The sequence below is a fragment of the Delphinapterus leucas genome, chromosome 5 (assembly GCF_059928025.1).
Source record: "Delphinapterus leucas isolate spDelLeu-1000000601 "Yukka" chromosome 5, BTC_Dleu_Yukka2, whole genome shotgun sequence".
NCBI classification, from domain to species: Eukaryota; Metazoa; Chordata; class Mammalia; order Artiodactyla; family Monodontidae; genus Delphinapterus; species Delphinapterus leucas.
Genome location: NC_143133.1, coordinates 4,575,442 through 4,592,193, shown reverse-complemented (window position 1 = coordinate 4,592,193; position 16,752 = coordinate 4,575,442). Strand labels below are relative to the sequence as shown.

The 16,752-nt window shown below is 39.2% G+C and overlaps 1 protein-coding gene across 14 annotated transcripts in view; it reads left to right on the top strand.

Moving 5' to 3' along the window:
• The window catches only part of KIAA0232 (KIAA0232 ortholog), an 88,507-nt gene that overhangs the window by 15,482 nt on the left and 56,273 nt on the right, over positions 1-16,752 (top strand). For 2 of the 14 annotated variants that reach the window (XM_089911468.1, XM_089911461.1), the window contains exon 1: positions 1,144-16,072. The exons of the other annotated variants lie outside the window; for them this stretch is intronic. The gene's annotated coding sequence lies outside the window, so the exon portion shown is untranslated. Of the gene's footprint in view, positions 1-1,143; positions 16,073-16,752 lie in introns of those variants that run through there. 14 annotated transcript variants of the gene reach the window in all.

The window sequence follows — 16,752 nt, the reverse complement described above, 5'->3', positions numbered from 1 at the left end:
GGGAAGATTGATAAACTCAGTGTATTAAAGTTAGAATTTTTTATCAAAGGACAGCATAAAGAAAATGATGAGCCACACACTGGGAAAAATACTTCTGGCATATGTAACTGGTGAGGGATTAGTGTCCATTATATGAAGAACTTCTAGAAGGCCACAAAAAAGAAACATTTCAACAGAAAAATGAGTAAAACCTGTGCACAAGTAGTTCAGATACGAGGAATCATAGCCAATAAGTATATGAAAAGGTGCTTGTCACTAATGATAAGGGAAATGCAAAGTAAATCTCCATGAGCTATTTTTCTTTTTTTACATTCACTACAGTGACAAAAATTCATGTCTCTGAGTACCATGTATTAGAGAGGATGTAGATTAAGGGATAACTTACATACATTGCTGATTGGAGTGCAGTACTGGTATGACCTCTTTGGGAAATAATTTTACATTATGTTGCACAGTTCAGCATTTGTATATCCTATAACTTGACAGTCCCACTTTTGGGTATATATCCTCAGGAGAAATGTGTACCAAGAGCCATATACCAGACTGTTCATAGCTGTTGTGTTTATAATAGCAATTGGAAACAACTCAAATGTTCATTGACAGGAGATTGAATGACATATGGTATTTGTACAATGGAGTATTATAAAATAGTAAGAGTGAATAAACTTCTGCATACAACATGAGTGAATTTTGGAAACATATGCTGAGTAAAAAAAGGAAGTCCCAGGAGATTATATACATTGTAATACCATTTTTACAGAGCCCAAGAATAAATACAACTGAAAAATATATTGTTTAAGCAAATCTGCATTTGTGACAAGTTTTATCTTTTAAAACCATCAAAGAAATGACAGAGGTTAGTAGCCACTGTTGGATGGGGAGGCAGTGGGATGGGGTGGGATGGGGTGGGGAGGTGGACAAATAAATGGTAATGTGTTCTAGGCTGGGTGGTACTTACTACCTTTTTGTGTTTTATAACTGAAAAGCGTTATGTGCACAGATGTTTTACCTGTAATAAAAGCAAACGTTAATACCACTAGTAGGCTCCGTTAGAAGACAGATGAAAGAGACAGGCCTGCTCTGTCTTAAGTGATTGTGTTAGTCAGGGTCCTCCAGAGAAGCAGAACCAATGGGATAGGGGTGGGGTGGAGGGTGGGGAGATAAGGAACTGTTTCATGTGATTGTGGAGCCGGAGAAGTCCAGACCCAGGAGAGCTGATGGTGTAGTTCCAGCCTGCGCGTGGAAGCCTGAGACCCCGGAGAGCTGATGGGGTACCTCCAGTTCAGTCTGAAGGCGGGAGAAGACCAGTATTCCAGTTCAAAGACGGGCAGAGAGAAAGAGAATTCTTTCTTACTCAGACTTCTGTCGTACTCCGGCCTTCAGTGGACTGCTTGAGGCTCACCTGTGTCAGGGAGGGCCGTCTGTGTTACTTAGTCTACTAATTCAAATGCTAATCTCACCTAGAAAACACCCTCACAGACACAGCCCAGGAACGTGTTTACCAAATATCTGGGCACCCATGGCCCAGTCAAGTTGGCACCTAAAATTCACCCTCATAGTGACCATCTCCCTTCCTAACTTCAGTTGCTCCTCTAGTAAAGATCACAGATCCCTGGGGAGGCATCCTTCTATTTCAGTTAACCCTTTCTCAGAGTTTCATTATTCTGAGCAACCATCAGGCCAGAGCACTAGTTAGCTAGCTCTGTAGGAGGCCTGGGTGGTGTTGGCTGTGCTGTGCTTCATCTTCATCCCTCCCCCAAGGACATAAGGACACAAACAGGATTTTGCTGGAACATAATAGGATACACAGTGGTGATTCAGGTATAGAGCAAGGCGAAGTAGATTGGTGATGTAGGGAGCGCAGAAGAATGAAATTAATTGATGTGAGGTTATCTCAGGGAAAGAATGACAGAACATTGAAGGAAGGATAACAGTTAAATATGAGTGCATGGCGGTCCAGTGGTTAAGACTTTGCCTTCCAGTGCAGGGGATGCAGGTTCGATCCCTGGTCGGGGAGCTAAGATTCCACATGCCTCCTGGCCAAAAAGCAAAACATAAAACAGAAGCGATATTGTAACAAATTCAATAAAGACTTAAAAAAAATGGTCCACATCAAAAAAAAATCTTAAAAAAAAAATGAGTTGCGTGTATGTGCAACTCTTGTACAAATTGAGGCCTAGCTAACTTACGTTCAAATGGAAATATCCTCTGGGTAGTTGGAAATATTAGACTGAGAGGTCAAAGTAGGAGCATTGATTTGTAGATGGTGACATTTGCATAAGTTACACAGATCTTTAACATTGTCATTGAATAGTTGAAACATGAATGTTCATAGGGTCTATAACACAACTCTAGGTAAAAGTCACTCCAGTAGTTATAATTACTGGTACCTGAAAGATGCATTCGAATAAGATTACTCTAATTTATTAAATATTTCAAGGGATGATAATCTCTTTCTTTTTAGAGTTGTTTAATTTCATATTCATCCGAGTAGAATACTCATTACTAACCCCCAAATCAGCTATTTCACATGACAAAAAACTTGACCAGAATCTATAGGAAAGGAATAATCAATTTCATATTTGACATGAGTTGTTTGAAAGTTGATTTTTTTGTTTAGTGTTTGGATAGTTAGCTATTTTTCTTGCATCTTTGTTTATATGCCTTTCTGAGCCATGCTGTTAATATTTCTGCTGATTTTTTCCTTCCTTTACATTTACCTTTGTAACGTAATACTTAACGATTTGAACATATCTGTGAAGTTTTAAAGAGTTTTGACCCGTATTGGGCTCTATAGATAGTCTTTTAGTCTGTTTTTTTGAGGGGAAGAGTTTTAATTAGTGTAAAATTCCAATCTCAAATGTATCACCTTTGTTGAGTATCATACTTGGCTGAGTACAGTATTTTAAATATATTTTTCAGGAATGTTGCATTGTTGACCTGTCTTATTTTAAATTTACTTTTGGCTGCTTTGGCTCTTTGTTGTTCTGCGCGGCTTTCTCTAGTTGCGGCGCATGGCTTCTCTTGTTGCAGAGCATGGGCTCTAGGTGCACGGGCTTCAGTAGTTGCGGCTCACGGGCTCTAGTGCGCAGGCACGGGCTTAGTTGCTCCGCAGCATGTGGGATCTTCCCCGATCAGGGCTCGAACCCGTGTCCCCTGCATTGGTAGGCGGATTCTTAACCACTGTGCCACCAGGGAAGCCCTAACCTGTCTTTAAAGTACTTATATTTTAGGTTCGAAGAGTATGTCTATTTCATTGATCTAGGGAGAATTCCATACGTAAGTAGTCACTTGGGCTCCAAGTGTAGTAGGGCTTCTCAGCATGTTTCCCAGATTCAGGAATGCCTCAAAGTACACTTAAATTTGGTAGCATTTCTAAATTTTTTAGCAGCTGTGCCTGATATCCAGCAAAAGTTTGTTAAATACAGGTACTTCGCGTTTAGCTTGCGTCTCCACCAGCCCCAGGAGTGTGCCCTCTGAGCGCCATCCTCTTTCCTCCATTGTAGATCCACTGGTCAGTTGGATTCTCTCTTGGTGGTGGCTCTGCTATGAACATCCTGTTGTCAGATGTCTGTCTTGATCCACTACAAGATAGCTTGGTTGTTCTGTGAAATAGGAACAGCTCAAGACCATTTCAGTGGCTGTAGGCACCCGCATAATATTCAGGTGCCTGCCTTGCTGCTGCACATGTCATTTAGGTAGGTAGGGCACAGTGGACCCTGCCCTTGCAGTGCGGCAGAGAATGCATTGAGGAGTCAAGAGCCTCCAGGTGTATGTAATCAAAGATAATAAATGAGGATGAGGCATGCCCAGGGGAAAAGGGAGATTCTGGAAGTTTCTGACATTTAAAAAATGGAGTACTGATTGATTTTACTGTATAGAACAGTACAATTTATGCAGATTATTTAAAGAAAAGGAGAAGGATATACTTAATGGTCTCATTCCTAAAATTATATCTTCAGTTTAACTTTTCAACCCTGGGAAGTTGAGACTGTAAGGACCCTAGGTGATCTATGTCTTGCTTATAATGTGGACCTTAGAGAAAGTGTTAATTCTTTCTGGTTAGAAGATTATGTTTACCAAAGCATATTCTGAGGAACACAGAAAGGATCCTTAACAAGTATGGAAAATGCTCTCTACTTTGTTTCCTTCAGGGAGGTTCCACAGGCACATTACCATATTAAAAGTTTCAAGATGTCCTAAAATAAACAAACCTGCTTTTGTTTCAGCTCTGGTATTTCCCTAATTTATGCAAAAAGAAGAAGTTCTATAACAAAAGTAATACATTTTTATATCACCTGGAATACACCTTGGGGAAACTGTAGCAGGTTATCTTTTAAATGATGACACTGTTCATTTAAATAGCTGCCTAGGGGCAATAACTATCGTTATGTTAAGAGTCACATCTAGTGGTATATAAACACAATGAAATATTACTCAGCCATTAAAAAGAATGAAATAATGCCATTTGCAGCAACATGGATGGACCTAGAGATTGTCGTACTGAGTGAAGTAAGTCAGGCAGAGAAAGAGAAATATGGTACGATAATGGGGAATCTAAAAAGAAATGATACAAATGGACCTATTTACAAAACAGAAACAGACTCACTAGAGAAGGAACTTACGGTTGGGGGTGGGGGAGGATGGGGAGGGATAGTCAGGGAGTTTGGGATCAAGAGGTGTGCGCTGCTGTATTAACCAACGAGGACCTAATGTAGAGCACGGGGGAACTCTGCTCAACTCTGCAGCCTGGATGGGAGGGGAGTCTGAGGGAGAATGGATACGTGTATATGTGTGGCTGAGCCCCTTTGCTGTGCACCTGAAACTATTACAACATTGTTAATCGGCTATACTCCAATATAAAATAAAAAGTTAAACAAAATCAGTTTTAAAGCTAAAAAAAAAGATCATTTTTAAAGCTAAAAAAAGTCACATCTAAAAACTTGATTTAATCTTTGAAGCATGTATTGAATAATTAATGGATGCAAAATGAAAATATGTACTTTGAACATATTTTGAGTTCTCAAATATATATCTTTTTGCAAGATCAAAGAGAATTTTATTCTGATTCTTTAAAATTTATAACTAGTTGGATATGAGTCAGATAATCCATATAAAATTTTTATACTGAATTAGATATCTCTTATTAACAGATACTAAAACATCACCAAAGTATTGCTTATTACCTAAGTTCATTTTAGAGAATTGTGATATGTATTACTTAAATTATGGCTTTTAATAGTAACTACAAAAAAGAATTGACCCACTGTCTTACCAGCGAGTTGTAGAATTTCAGGCCATTTTTTTTCCCCCACTCATTGAAACTCAGAAGACAGATCACTTTGTAGTTTTGAGATGAGAAGTTGAAAGCTGTAAAATTTTTATGCACAGACATTTTGACAAACAACAATATCACTTTGAAAAATTATTTTAGTACACAATGATCTAGTATTTTACTTGATAAAATGTTTCATCCTTGACGAAATTGGGTTTCATCATGTTAGAGCTTTTTGCATTTTCAACAATTCTAAAAATCTACTTGTTTTAATTTTTTGTTTCCAAATAAACTTGCTTTGGGCTTGTGAAAATTTGCATTTCTTAGAGTGAAGATCAATTTAAGTTTCTCCTAATTGAAGTTTTTAGGTTTCTAAAATTTAGTTGTTCCATCACTTTTCCAACAATTTTTCTAAAAACTTTCTAGAATTTCATAATAGTGAACTATGTTTTGATTTTTGGATTTTGTTTGGTAGCTGGTTTGTAATCTTTTACACTGTTTCTTTATTTCAGATGTAAGTGTATACGTTTCCCCCTCCCTTTTGACCCAAATGGCTTCATGCGTGTTTTTTTATCCTGTAAACTGTGTGACGTGAAGTTTTCCCCTTTCAGGGAAAAAGGGCATTTAAAAAAATCTCCGTAGGACTTTTTTGAAGGCATAAAAACTATCGTTTTGTAGCCCTGCTAAAGAATTCTGACATCTAATAGATCTTGAACTAAACACCTCATTGGTTACTGTACTGTGATAACCTGCAAAGAAATTGTAACCTTTGAAAAGCAGTTCAGCTTTTCAAACCAGAAATACTAACATGAGTATGAATCAGCAAATAACTGCCCGTCAAGTAAAAGTTAGAAATAAAGCAATGTTACTTTACATAAGCAGTTCATCTCCTCAATATTCAGCCCAGTTAAAGCTATAAGAACATAGAGGCTGATCCAAACTCTCATTTCTGTAAGCATTTGACAACAGCACGGTCAGTAGAGGGGAATTCATCCAAGCTGGATGGAAAGCTCTTCCCTTTTATTCGTTCTCATTACACACTTGATCTACATCTCATTTGTTTTGCTTTAATGGAAGTCTGTTTAGTACTTCTGATTCTTATGTAGAACTGAGTGCTTTCACCTATACTTTATCTTCATATAGTTGGTTCTTCCTTTTTTCTTATCTTTTAAACATAGATATTGACCTAGGTCTGTTACATGCCTGTAATTTATTAAGACACCTGCTAGTTCCTGTTACTATCAAGTAGTAGTCTTATCTATAAGAACAATCCTACATTTATGAAAAAAATTCATTTTATTTGTCACTGGAGAATATACACTTATCAGTTCATTTCTGATAACCTGTAGTAAAAATGGAATTTCTTAATCTGTTACGCAGTTCTTCCTATTTGCACAGAAGGAACTCATGTCCCACACAAGATTTATTGATTATGTTATTTTTAAATGGAGCCTTATTCATTTCCTAGGACTTGATACATTTCTAGATGGGGAAGAGACTGTAGGTCTGACTGTCCATTTCCATACAGTTTTCCAGTTACGTGGCTAAACAGGTGTACAAGACCAGCTTTTAGCCCTTGGTCCTGTCTTCAGTGATAGGGCTGTAGGTTAGGTTATAGATTCTCTGTGGATTTTCTCTTCTGGCCGTAAATTGGCTCTGGAGCCAGGCTACCTACTAAAGAGAAAAGCAATACCTTGTGTTCCAAATTGATGCCCTGAGATCTGAAACTAACAGGCAAAGATTGTGTGTATATGTATAACTATCTCATTGTATGAGTGCACTCTCTGGTTTGCTTGGCAAATATTATTTAGGAAATTTGTGAGAGTAGTAGAATATAAAAGCCAGAGTCTTACTATTTCAGACATCTCTTCTCTTTTCTATGTTCTTTTGTCTATTTCTATCTTATACCCTTTACCCTTCCCCTTCAAAGGCTTTTCTTTATGTGAAAATCCTATGGACACCCAAATTGAAGAATTATGAAAAGATAGTTGCAGGTAATGTAGGCCTTTGATGAATACTAAGCATTTTAACCATTTTTTGATGAAATTTGTAGTGAAAAAGGACCAGTTAAAAATAGAGTGAAGGCATAATTTGCAGAAGTACCATACCGGGTCAAAGGGAGGGCAGTGGGTTTCGGTGGGAAGAAGTCCAAATTGGTTACCTAAGGATGAAGACCAAAGCCCACTAATTCAGGGTGGTGACACCGAAGGAAAAACCCCAAGGGTCGCCGTCTGTGTGTCACTAACACTGTGCCCAGTGCCTGGTACACAGTAAGCCTCCAGTAGGTGTGTGGGTGGTGAGGGAATGAGTGAGAGCCCTGGCTTAGAGGGTTACTCCCTTCCGGGGGGGTTTAGAAATTGACTAGAGTTGAGTCCCTCCCCAACCCTCCCTGCTGGTGTTATGAATATTGTTTTATTTCCCAAACTTTCTCCTTCGGAATTCATTCCCCCCATTAGATTTGGAAAGTATTTGGCTAGACACAGGTTTTTTTTTTTTTTTTTTTTTTGCAGTACGCGGGCCTCTCACTGCTGTGGCCTCTCCCGTTGCGGAGCACAGGCTCCGGACACACAGGCTCAGCGGCCATGGCTCACGGGCCCAGCTGCTCCGCGGCATGTGGGATCCTCCCGGACCGGGGCACGAACCCGTGTCCCCTGCATCGGCAGGAGGACTCTCAACCACTGCGCCACCAGGGAAGCCCACACACCTACCCTCCTTGGACTAAATAACCTTTCCTCCCAATTTTGTCCGTTGGCCCTCTATTCTATTTATTCTCAGTTTTCTTTTTGCTCTGTTGATAAGCTTCATCTCTTCTTGCCATTCTGAACAGTCTGGCTTCGTCATTAAACCTTCCATGATTGCATTCTACCATAACGAAATTTGACTTGTTGACATTTGAGGCCTCTCAAACATAAAGGTAAATCTTTTCCAGTTCCCTCACACGATTCCTCTTGGGCACAGTATTATCTCAAAATAACACTGTGGTTGGTACCCTACCTTCCGGGTGTAAGGAAGAGTGTCTCGTACAGTCTACAGGCACGTGAGGAAGGACATGGTGAACTCTTGAAAAGAGCTAACGGTTCTTGGTTTAGCCCAGCATAATCATTGCCAGCATTGTCCAGTAGAACTGTGGTGATGGAAATGTCCTACACTTTATATTAGCACAGAAGCTGCTAGCCATGTGTGGCTATTGAGCACTTGAAATGTGGCTGGTGTGGCTGAGGAACTGGTCTTTAACTTAAATGTAAGTAGCCACATGTGACTAGTGACTACTGTGTCTGACAATGTAGTAAGACGCTAGAACACTGGGATGACAATGCTAGGTGAAAAATGCAGGATACAAAAGTATATATTTGTTTTTAACATGTTGAAATATTGAAAAATTTTAAGTTCTTTGCAAAGGAAAAAACACGGATAATCACACCAGAATACTAACAGTGAATTGTATTAGGGTAGAGAAATTGTGTATGGGTGCCCTTCTGTTTTCATATTTAAGAATACTTTAAACAACTTTTATAATAAAAGTATATATGAGCAGAAAGAAAAAGTGTTCTGAGACTACAAGAATGCTTCAGCGAGTGAATGTATTGCTTGAACAGAGCTGCACAGGCATTCCTTCACGAGATCTACATTTTATTCAGTACATTTTGCCTGAGGAAGCCAGATTTACAACTTTTTACTATCTGGTGCTCTTTATCATCAGTTGTGCTGTAACACAAGTAAATTGAGAAAACAATCCACAAATAATATTGTATGTACCGTGTCAGAAAGACATTATGCTTTTTGAAATAATTTTTATGAGTTTTGAGCAAACCTAAAAATATGTACAATATATTATCAAAAATGAAGGGAAGTACCTTAATATATCTGCCACATGTCTGCTCTACTTGAGCACTAAGGAAACTGAGCTATAGATTGAGTGTATGTCTCTTACAGCTATTTAAGGACACTCATGGGAGCTGTATGTAACTTGAATAATTTTCAGTAATGTATGTGGTGTTACAAAGAGTATAAAAAGATGGCACTACATTTCTTAGCACATTGATACATAGGGGATGAGATTTTGGAAGATCAATGAGCTTCTTCAAAACCACCCCTCAGGGCTTCCCTGGTGGCGCAGTGGTTAAGAATCCGCCTGCCAATGCAGCAGACACGGGTTCAAGCCCTGATCTGGGAAGATCCCACATGCCACGGAGCAATGAAGCCCATGCGCCACAACTACTGAGCCTGCGCTCTAGAGCCTGCGAGCCACAACTACTGAAGCACGCGCGCCTAGAGCCCCTGCTCCACAACAAGGGAAGCCACCGTGATGGGAAGCCCACGCACCGCGACGAAGAGTAGCCCCCACTCGCTGCAACTAGAGAAAGCCCGCGCACAGCAACGAAGACCCAACGCAGCCAAAAATAAATAAGTAAAATAAATAAATTTAGAAAAAAGAAACCCCACCCTTCAGCACCCTGCCCCCCCCCAAAAAATCCCACTTCATTATTAAATTACTCACTTGAAGATTGTGGCATTACTATGTTTTGGCTGGCTATTGTTGAAAAGGTACTTATGTAATAACTTCAGTACCTAGATCTGTTTTTTTCTCCTTAATAGACAAATAATTTGTGACTAATTATCACTCTGAAAACATGTGGACTAGATAAAGAATTAAATGCTTTCGATTTTAGAATTCAGTTTGTTATTCTAGTTCCAGGTCTGATCATAAGCACCACAGGCCCCAGGGCCCTCACTCCTGGAGACTGAGGGTGACACGGGGTTTCTTGCAGGGGTGGAGGGGTGTGTATGTGGGGTGGTGTCATGGGCGTGGGTGGGGCTTGATAGACGTTCCCCCCTCACTCCTCCACTTTCACTTCCAGGCTCACATTAATACTAGGCTTGGAGGCTTTCATCCATCCCCAAATCTTTGGGGGGTGATTTTCATTCACCAGCAGGGCTGTGTATAATTCTAGAGTCCTTAAAATGTCTAGAAATTGCACACTAGGCCACAGAAGGAAAGCGGTGTGTGCTAAGCTTCTGAGTCTGTACTGTTTGGGGATAGTGCGGCTTAAATGCAGAGGTTGCTCTGCAGATGTGCACATTCCAAAAGACAGGAAACAGCAGCCATGGTATTTCTATGTTCATCCTCTTCACTTCACCACCTTGAGTTCTTAGCAGCGTCGCACTGGAATTTGTAGTAGAGACCAAACTGTTACTTAAAAAGAGGAAAGGCTTTGGTATGACTAAAACTAGATTTTTATTGTAAATGAAGGTGATTTCATAGTTCTTTTTTTTTTTAAAGATAGCGAGGAAATTATTTTTTGTACTAGAAGCCTAATGTATTTTACATAATTACTATTCTTCAGATAATCATATCAGTGAAGAACCCTGTTAGAGTAAGCAAATATAAACAATTTGAGGGGGGTAGTTTGTAATAACAGCACCTTCCATTGGTGTGACATTTTGTGAAATACAAAGGCCACAAATATCAATACTTGGATGCATTTCTCACTTGCTCATTGAAACAACCTTGTGAGAAGTTGAGAGGCAGGGAAAGCAAGTATTCATTATTCTCCTTTACAGATGAGTTATGGGCAGAAAACCCAGCTATTCAGTAGTGGAAGTGATACTGACTACAAAAACCTACATGTTATGGACCGCTGGGCTGGTGCACTTTGCACTCTTCCGTCCTGCCTTCCTGAATTAAAGAAGATGCATACTTCCATGGGCATTAATCCGCTATATATATTTTTTGGTATCCTTAATAGAAACCATTTAAAATTTAAAGTAAAAAAGACAAGAGAAATTCTAAAATAAGTGTATTATTGTTGGATCTTTAAAATTATCATTTATACAGCCCAGTCTTTAGGATGATTTGCGTTAAGTTTACGTGAGAGAAAGATGCTCAAGACAATTTGTTGAAGGTCTTTTTTTCTCAGTGTAAACCTTTGTAGAAGGAAAAGTTGAAAAAACGAAACAAAACGAACCTTTGAGTGTATATGGTGGTGCTTTTTCTTTAAAACTTTTAGAGAGGGCTTCTGTGGTGGCGCAGTGGTTGAGAGTCTGCCTGTCGATGCAGGGGACACGGGTTCGTGCCCCGGTCCGGGAAGATCCCACATGCCGCGGAGCGGCTGAGCCCGTGAGCCATGGCCGCGGAGCCTGTGCTCCGCAACGGGAGAGGCCACAACAGCGAGAGGCCCGCGTACTGAAAAAAAAAAAAAAAAAAAAACCTTTTAGAGAAGTTAAACTAAAATGCAGTTTAACTTCATACTAACTAAACTTCACATTTGGAATGAGTACAAAGATGAATAGACAGAGTTTGACATATGGGTGTTTGCCAGCCATGTTCTTGAACTTGCCAGGTGGATGTTAAGTGGGTTTTGCATGTGCTTGTCAGATCCCTCCATTGTTTTGGCCACGTGGTGGATCACACCTGGAGTAAGTTAAACAGATAATTTTATTTCTGAAACAGTTCAGAACTAGAAATAAAGAGCCTCTTGTTCGGTCAGATGTTCGCTCTGCTACCAAAGGCTTGCAGCTTAGGGGAGGGGAAGCTTAGTTATGACCCAATATTTATACCTGGGCCATCTGTTAACAGTTTATGTTCACAGTAAGGAGAATGGACACTCTTGAGCTCCAGGAACATTTAGACCTGTCATGACGGTACAGGAGGAAGCCAGCTTGGGGTGCTTCTGTCTCAGACCTTTGTTTTTGGTGTCCAGTTACAGGTGCTGCCCAGATGACTACATAGGCCGACGCTCCCAGACTTACCAGCCTTTCCTCTCTTTTCCTCAGTCCTCTGAGTCTGTTCTATGTAGAGAGTAAAAACAAAATATAGTCACTAATGAGTCTAGGGATATGGACAATTTAAAAATTATATGGCATCAGCTATTGAACAAGTCACAGCAGGAGTTCTGTTAGTGGTAATGATGCAAGGGAGGGTCTTAACTGGCTTTGATTAGATCATGGGCGTTCAATGTGTTTTGCTTTCTTTTCTGCATCTCACCTACTTCTTGAATCCTTTGATTTGTCCAGATCTCTTAATGACAACAGAGAGAATCCCATGGTTGGGTTGATACCATGTTTTAAAGTAAACATAGTAAACTAAAACAGTTTTTCTTTATCAGTCTTAACAGTGAACCAGGTCTGTCATATGTGAATTTTTAAGGCCTTTATTCATTTAAATAATGGAAAAAAGCCTTATACTAAGTTGTTCGCAGCGAAACTAAGTTTTAGAAGTTCTCTGGCAAAGACAATTATATACATTTCATTAAAGACATTCTTCTGATACCTCTGTACTCTCTGGATCTGATGTATATTGTTGGATTCAATTCCCTAAAATTTTGTTTAGAATTTTTGCATCTGTGTTCATGAGCCATATTGGTGTGTAGTTTTCTTATAATATCTTAGTCTGGTTTTTATGTTAGGGTAATGCTGGCCTCTTAACATGATTTGGGAAATATTCCCTCCTCTTCAATTTTTGAGAAGAGTTTGTATAGAATTGGCATTATACTTTCCTTAAATATCTGGTAGAATTCACCTTTAAGCCAACTGGGCCTGGAAGTTTCTTCGTGGGAAAGTTTTTGTTTGTTTGTTTGTTTATTTATTTTGGCTGCGTTGGGTCTTTGTTGGCTGCGTGTGGGTTTTCTCTAGCTGCGCGAGTGGGGGCCAGTAGTTGTGGCTCGCGGGCTCTAGAGTGCAGGCTCAGTAGTTGCGGCACACGGGCCTAGTCGCTCCGTGGCATGTGGGATCTTCCCAGACCAGGGCTCGAACCCGTGTCCCCTGCATTGGCAGGTGGATTCCCAACCATGGCGCCACCAGGGAAGCCCCTGTGGGAAAGTTTTAAACTGTAAACCCAATTTCTTTTATAGGTACAGGGCCATTAATTCTATTTCTTCTTGAGTGAACTTTGGTAGTTTGTGTTTTCAAGGAATTTGTCCATTTCATCTGTTTATTTTATTGGTGTAAAATTTTTCTAGTATCCCCTTATTGTCTTTTTTATATCTGTATAATCTGTAGTGATCTCACCTGTTTCATTCTTGATATTGGTAATTTGTCTTCTGTCTTTCCTGAACAGTCTGGCTAGAGGTCCATCTTGTCTGAAAGAACCAGCTTTTGGTTTCATTGTTTTTCCATTTTCTATTTCATTGATTTCTGCTCTCATCTTTTATTCCCCTCTTCTGCTTAGCTTAGGTTTCATTTGCTCTTCTTTTTCTAGTTTCTTAAGATGAAAACTGATTTGAGACCTTTTCTAATATAGGCTCTCCTTGTGCTATAAATTTTCCCCTAAATACTGCTTTAGTGGCAACCTAAAAATATTGATACGTTGTGTTTTTATTTTCATTCAATTCAAAATACTTCCTAATTTCTCCTTTGCCCTATTGGTTATGTAGAAATATGTTCTTTTTAACTTTTTTTTTTTTTTTAATTTTGGCCGCGTTGGGTCTTTCTTACTGCGTGCGGGCTTTCTCTGGTTGCGGAGAGCGGGGGCTACTTTTCACTGTGGTACACGGGCTTCTCATTGGGGTGGCTTCTCTTGTTGTGGAGGCTCTAGGCACTCAGGCTTCAGTAGTTGTGGCACGCAGGCTCAGCAGTTGTGGGTCGTGGGCTTAGCTGCTCCGCAGCATGTGGTATCTTCCCGGACCAGGGCTCGAACCCGTGTCCCCTGCACTGGCAGGTGGATTCCTAACCACTGGACCACAAGGGAAGTCCCATCCTTTACTTAACCTATTTGTGACTTTATGTTTATTGTAGAATTTTTACTATATTGTAATTGGGACTTGTTGTTTTAAGACCCATCTCTGCCTTTTAATTGGTTGTTTAAGCCATTTAAATTTATTTTGATTATTAACAGCTGTCTTATCACAGTCTTCAAGAGATAACATACCATTTAATGTGATGTATAAGAACCTTATAATAGTGTTCCAGTTTCCCACTCCTGGTCTTTATGATGTTGTTGTCATACATTTTATTTATACATATGTTATAAACCTCACAATACGTTGTTGTTTTTGTTTCAATGGTCAGTTATCTATTTTCTTTCTTTCTTTCTTTCTTTTTTTTAAAAAATCTTTGGCCATGCAGCAAGGCATGTAGGATTTTAGTTCCCTGATCAGGGATAGAACCCACGTCCCCTGCATTGGAAGCGCAGCGTCCTAACCACTGGACTGCCAGGGAAGTCCCTCAGTTATCTTTTAAAGATACTTAAATAGCAAGAAAATTTTAGTTAATGTTTCTAGTACTCTTTGTTCCTTTGTGTGGATAGGACATTTTGTCCTATCATTTTCCTTCTGCCTAAAGGACTTCCTTTAACATTTCTTTTAGGGCAGGATTGCTGGTGATGAATTCTTTCAGTTTTTCCATGTCTGAAGAAGTGTTTGTTTCACCTTTGTTTTGAAATACACTTTTGATGAGTACAGGATTCTCAGTTGACAGGTTCTTTTTTTCAATACTTTAAAGTGTTTTTGCCCCATTCTCATTTGCATGGTTTCCATCAAGAAATCTGATGTCATCTATATCTTTGTTCTGTTCTACCTAATGTTTCTTTTTTTCTCTGGCGACTTTATTACTGGTTTGAATAGTTTTATTATGTGTTGATTCCTACATGTTTCTTGTGCTTAGAGTTCATTGAGCTTCTTGGATCTGTGTGTTTTGGTTTTCATTAGTTTTGGAAAAATTTTGGCCATTATTCAAATATTTTTTTCTGTCCTTCTCTCTTCCAATTACATGTATGTTAGATTTCTTAAAGTTATCACACAGCTCACTGAAGTGCTGTTAATTTTTTGAACTTCTTTTTCTCTCCATATTTCATTTTGTATAGTTTTGTGTATGTGTGTGGTTTAAGATTCAGTAATCTTTTCTTCGCAAATGTCTGATCTGCCATTAGTCCTGTCCTATATTTTTAATCTCAGACATTGTAGTTTTCATCTTTAGATATTTGATTTTATATCTTTTCAAACATATGGAATATAATCATGATAACTTTTAAAGTCTTTTTCTGCTAATTCTAACTTTTGTGTTGATTCTGGATTGGTTTCAGTTAATTTTTCTCTTCATTTCCATTCCCTTTGTGTCCCATTTCTTTGCATGCCTGCTAATTATTTATTTATTTATTTAGACCGCACCACCACCGCGGGTCTTGTGGCATCTTAGTTCCCCTTAGTACCAGGGATTGAACCCAGGCCCTCGACAGTGAGATGGGAGTCCTAACCATTGGACCGCTGGGGAGTTCTCACATGCATGCTAATTTCTGATTGGATGCCAAACTTTGTAAATTTTATCTTCTTGGGTGGTGGATATTTTGTATCCCTTGAGCTTTGTTCTGGGGCCACAGTGAAAATAGTTGGAAACAGTTTGGTCTTTTGGGTCTTGATTTTAAGATTTGTTAGGCAGGTCCAGAGCAGTGTTTAGTGTAGGGCTAATTATTCCCCATTACTAAGTCGAGACCCTTCTGAGCGCTCTACCTAGTGGGCCCTGAATTATGAGGTTTTCCAGTCTGGCTGGTAGAAAACAGGCACCATCCCCAGCCACGCTGAGCCTTAGGGCGTGTTTCCTCCTTTCCTTTATGATGACCCTTTCCTGTGCCGTGGCTGGGTCCTCACATGCATGCCCCGATTAACACTCTTTTGAAGGCTTAGGAGCAACCCTTTGCAGATATCTGGTGTTTTCCTCTGGAGAGCTCTCTCCTCTGGGTACTTTTCCTGTGATCTCCAGCTGCCTTAGATTCTCTGACCTACTTCCTTCAGCCACCGCTTCATGTCTCCTCATTGTCTTGGTGCAACCTTCACTGAATGAGTGCTGGCTATCCACTCGCTTCAGGTGATGTCCCCAGAAGTGAATGTATTGGTTAATTGATGATCTGTCTGGCATCCTGAGATCCACACGTATTAAACAATTTATGGAAAATGTTTTAATTTTGAGAGTCAGCTGGAAAATTTCAGCAAGTAAACATTATAGAAAATCTTTGCTTTAATTTATCTAGTTTTTATAATTCAGAAAAGAATTATAGAGAAGATTTTAGGAAGTAGCACAATACATATTAGTGATACATTGATCTAGTAACTTCATCCTGTGGTGGATTTAAACATATTTTCTTTATATTTAATGTTTGTAACATTTAGTGTGTAGTTCTAGATGAAGTGCAGGAAAATCTTTGGTGAAGAGTGTCTGTCTTTCTGACTTGATGCTCTTACTAAAAATAATTATTAATACTTTTTAAAAAGTCATTTTTGTAACCCTCTTATTATCTGCTAAAATTCATGCAAAAGCTGATCCAATGAGATTTACCTATCACTATGTTAGTTTTCATTTTCTAGTGGCATAAATTAATCAGAACTCTAGCATAAAGAATATTATGACTTAATAAAGCCATTGTTAGATTAGTATGACGTATTGAAAGTATGTTAATTTAGTGGAAAATGGCATCTGTCACAAGTAATCAGAAAGTCAACCTAGGTATATAAGAAGAAAAGTTAAAATAGATATAACTATTGCCTGGC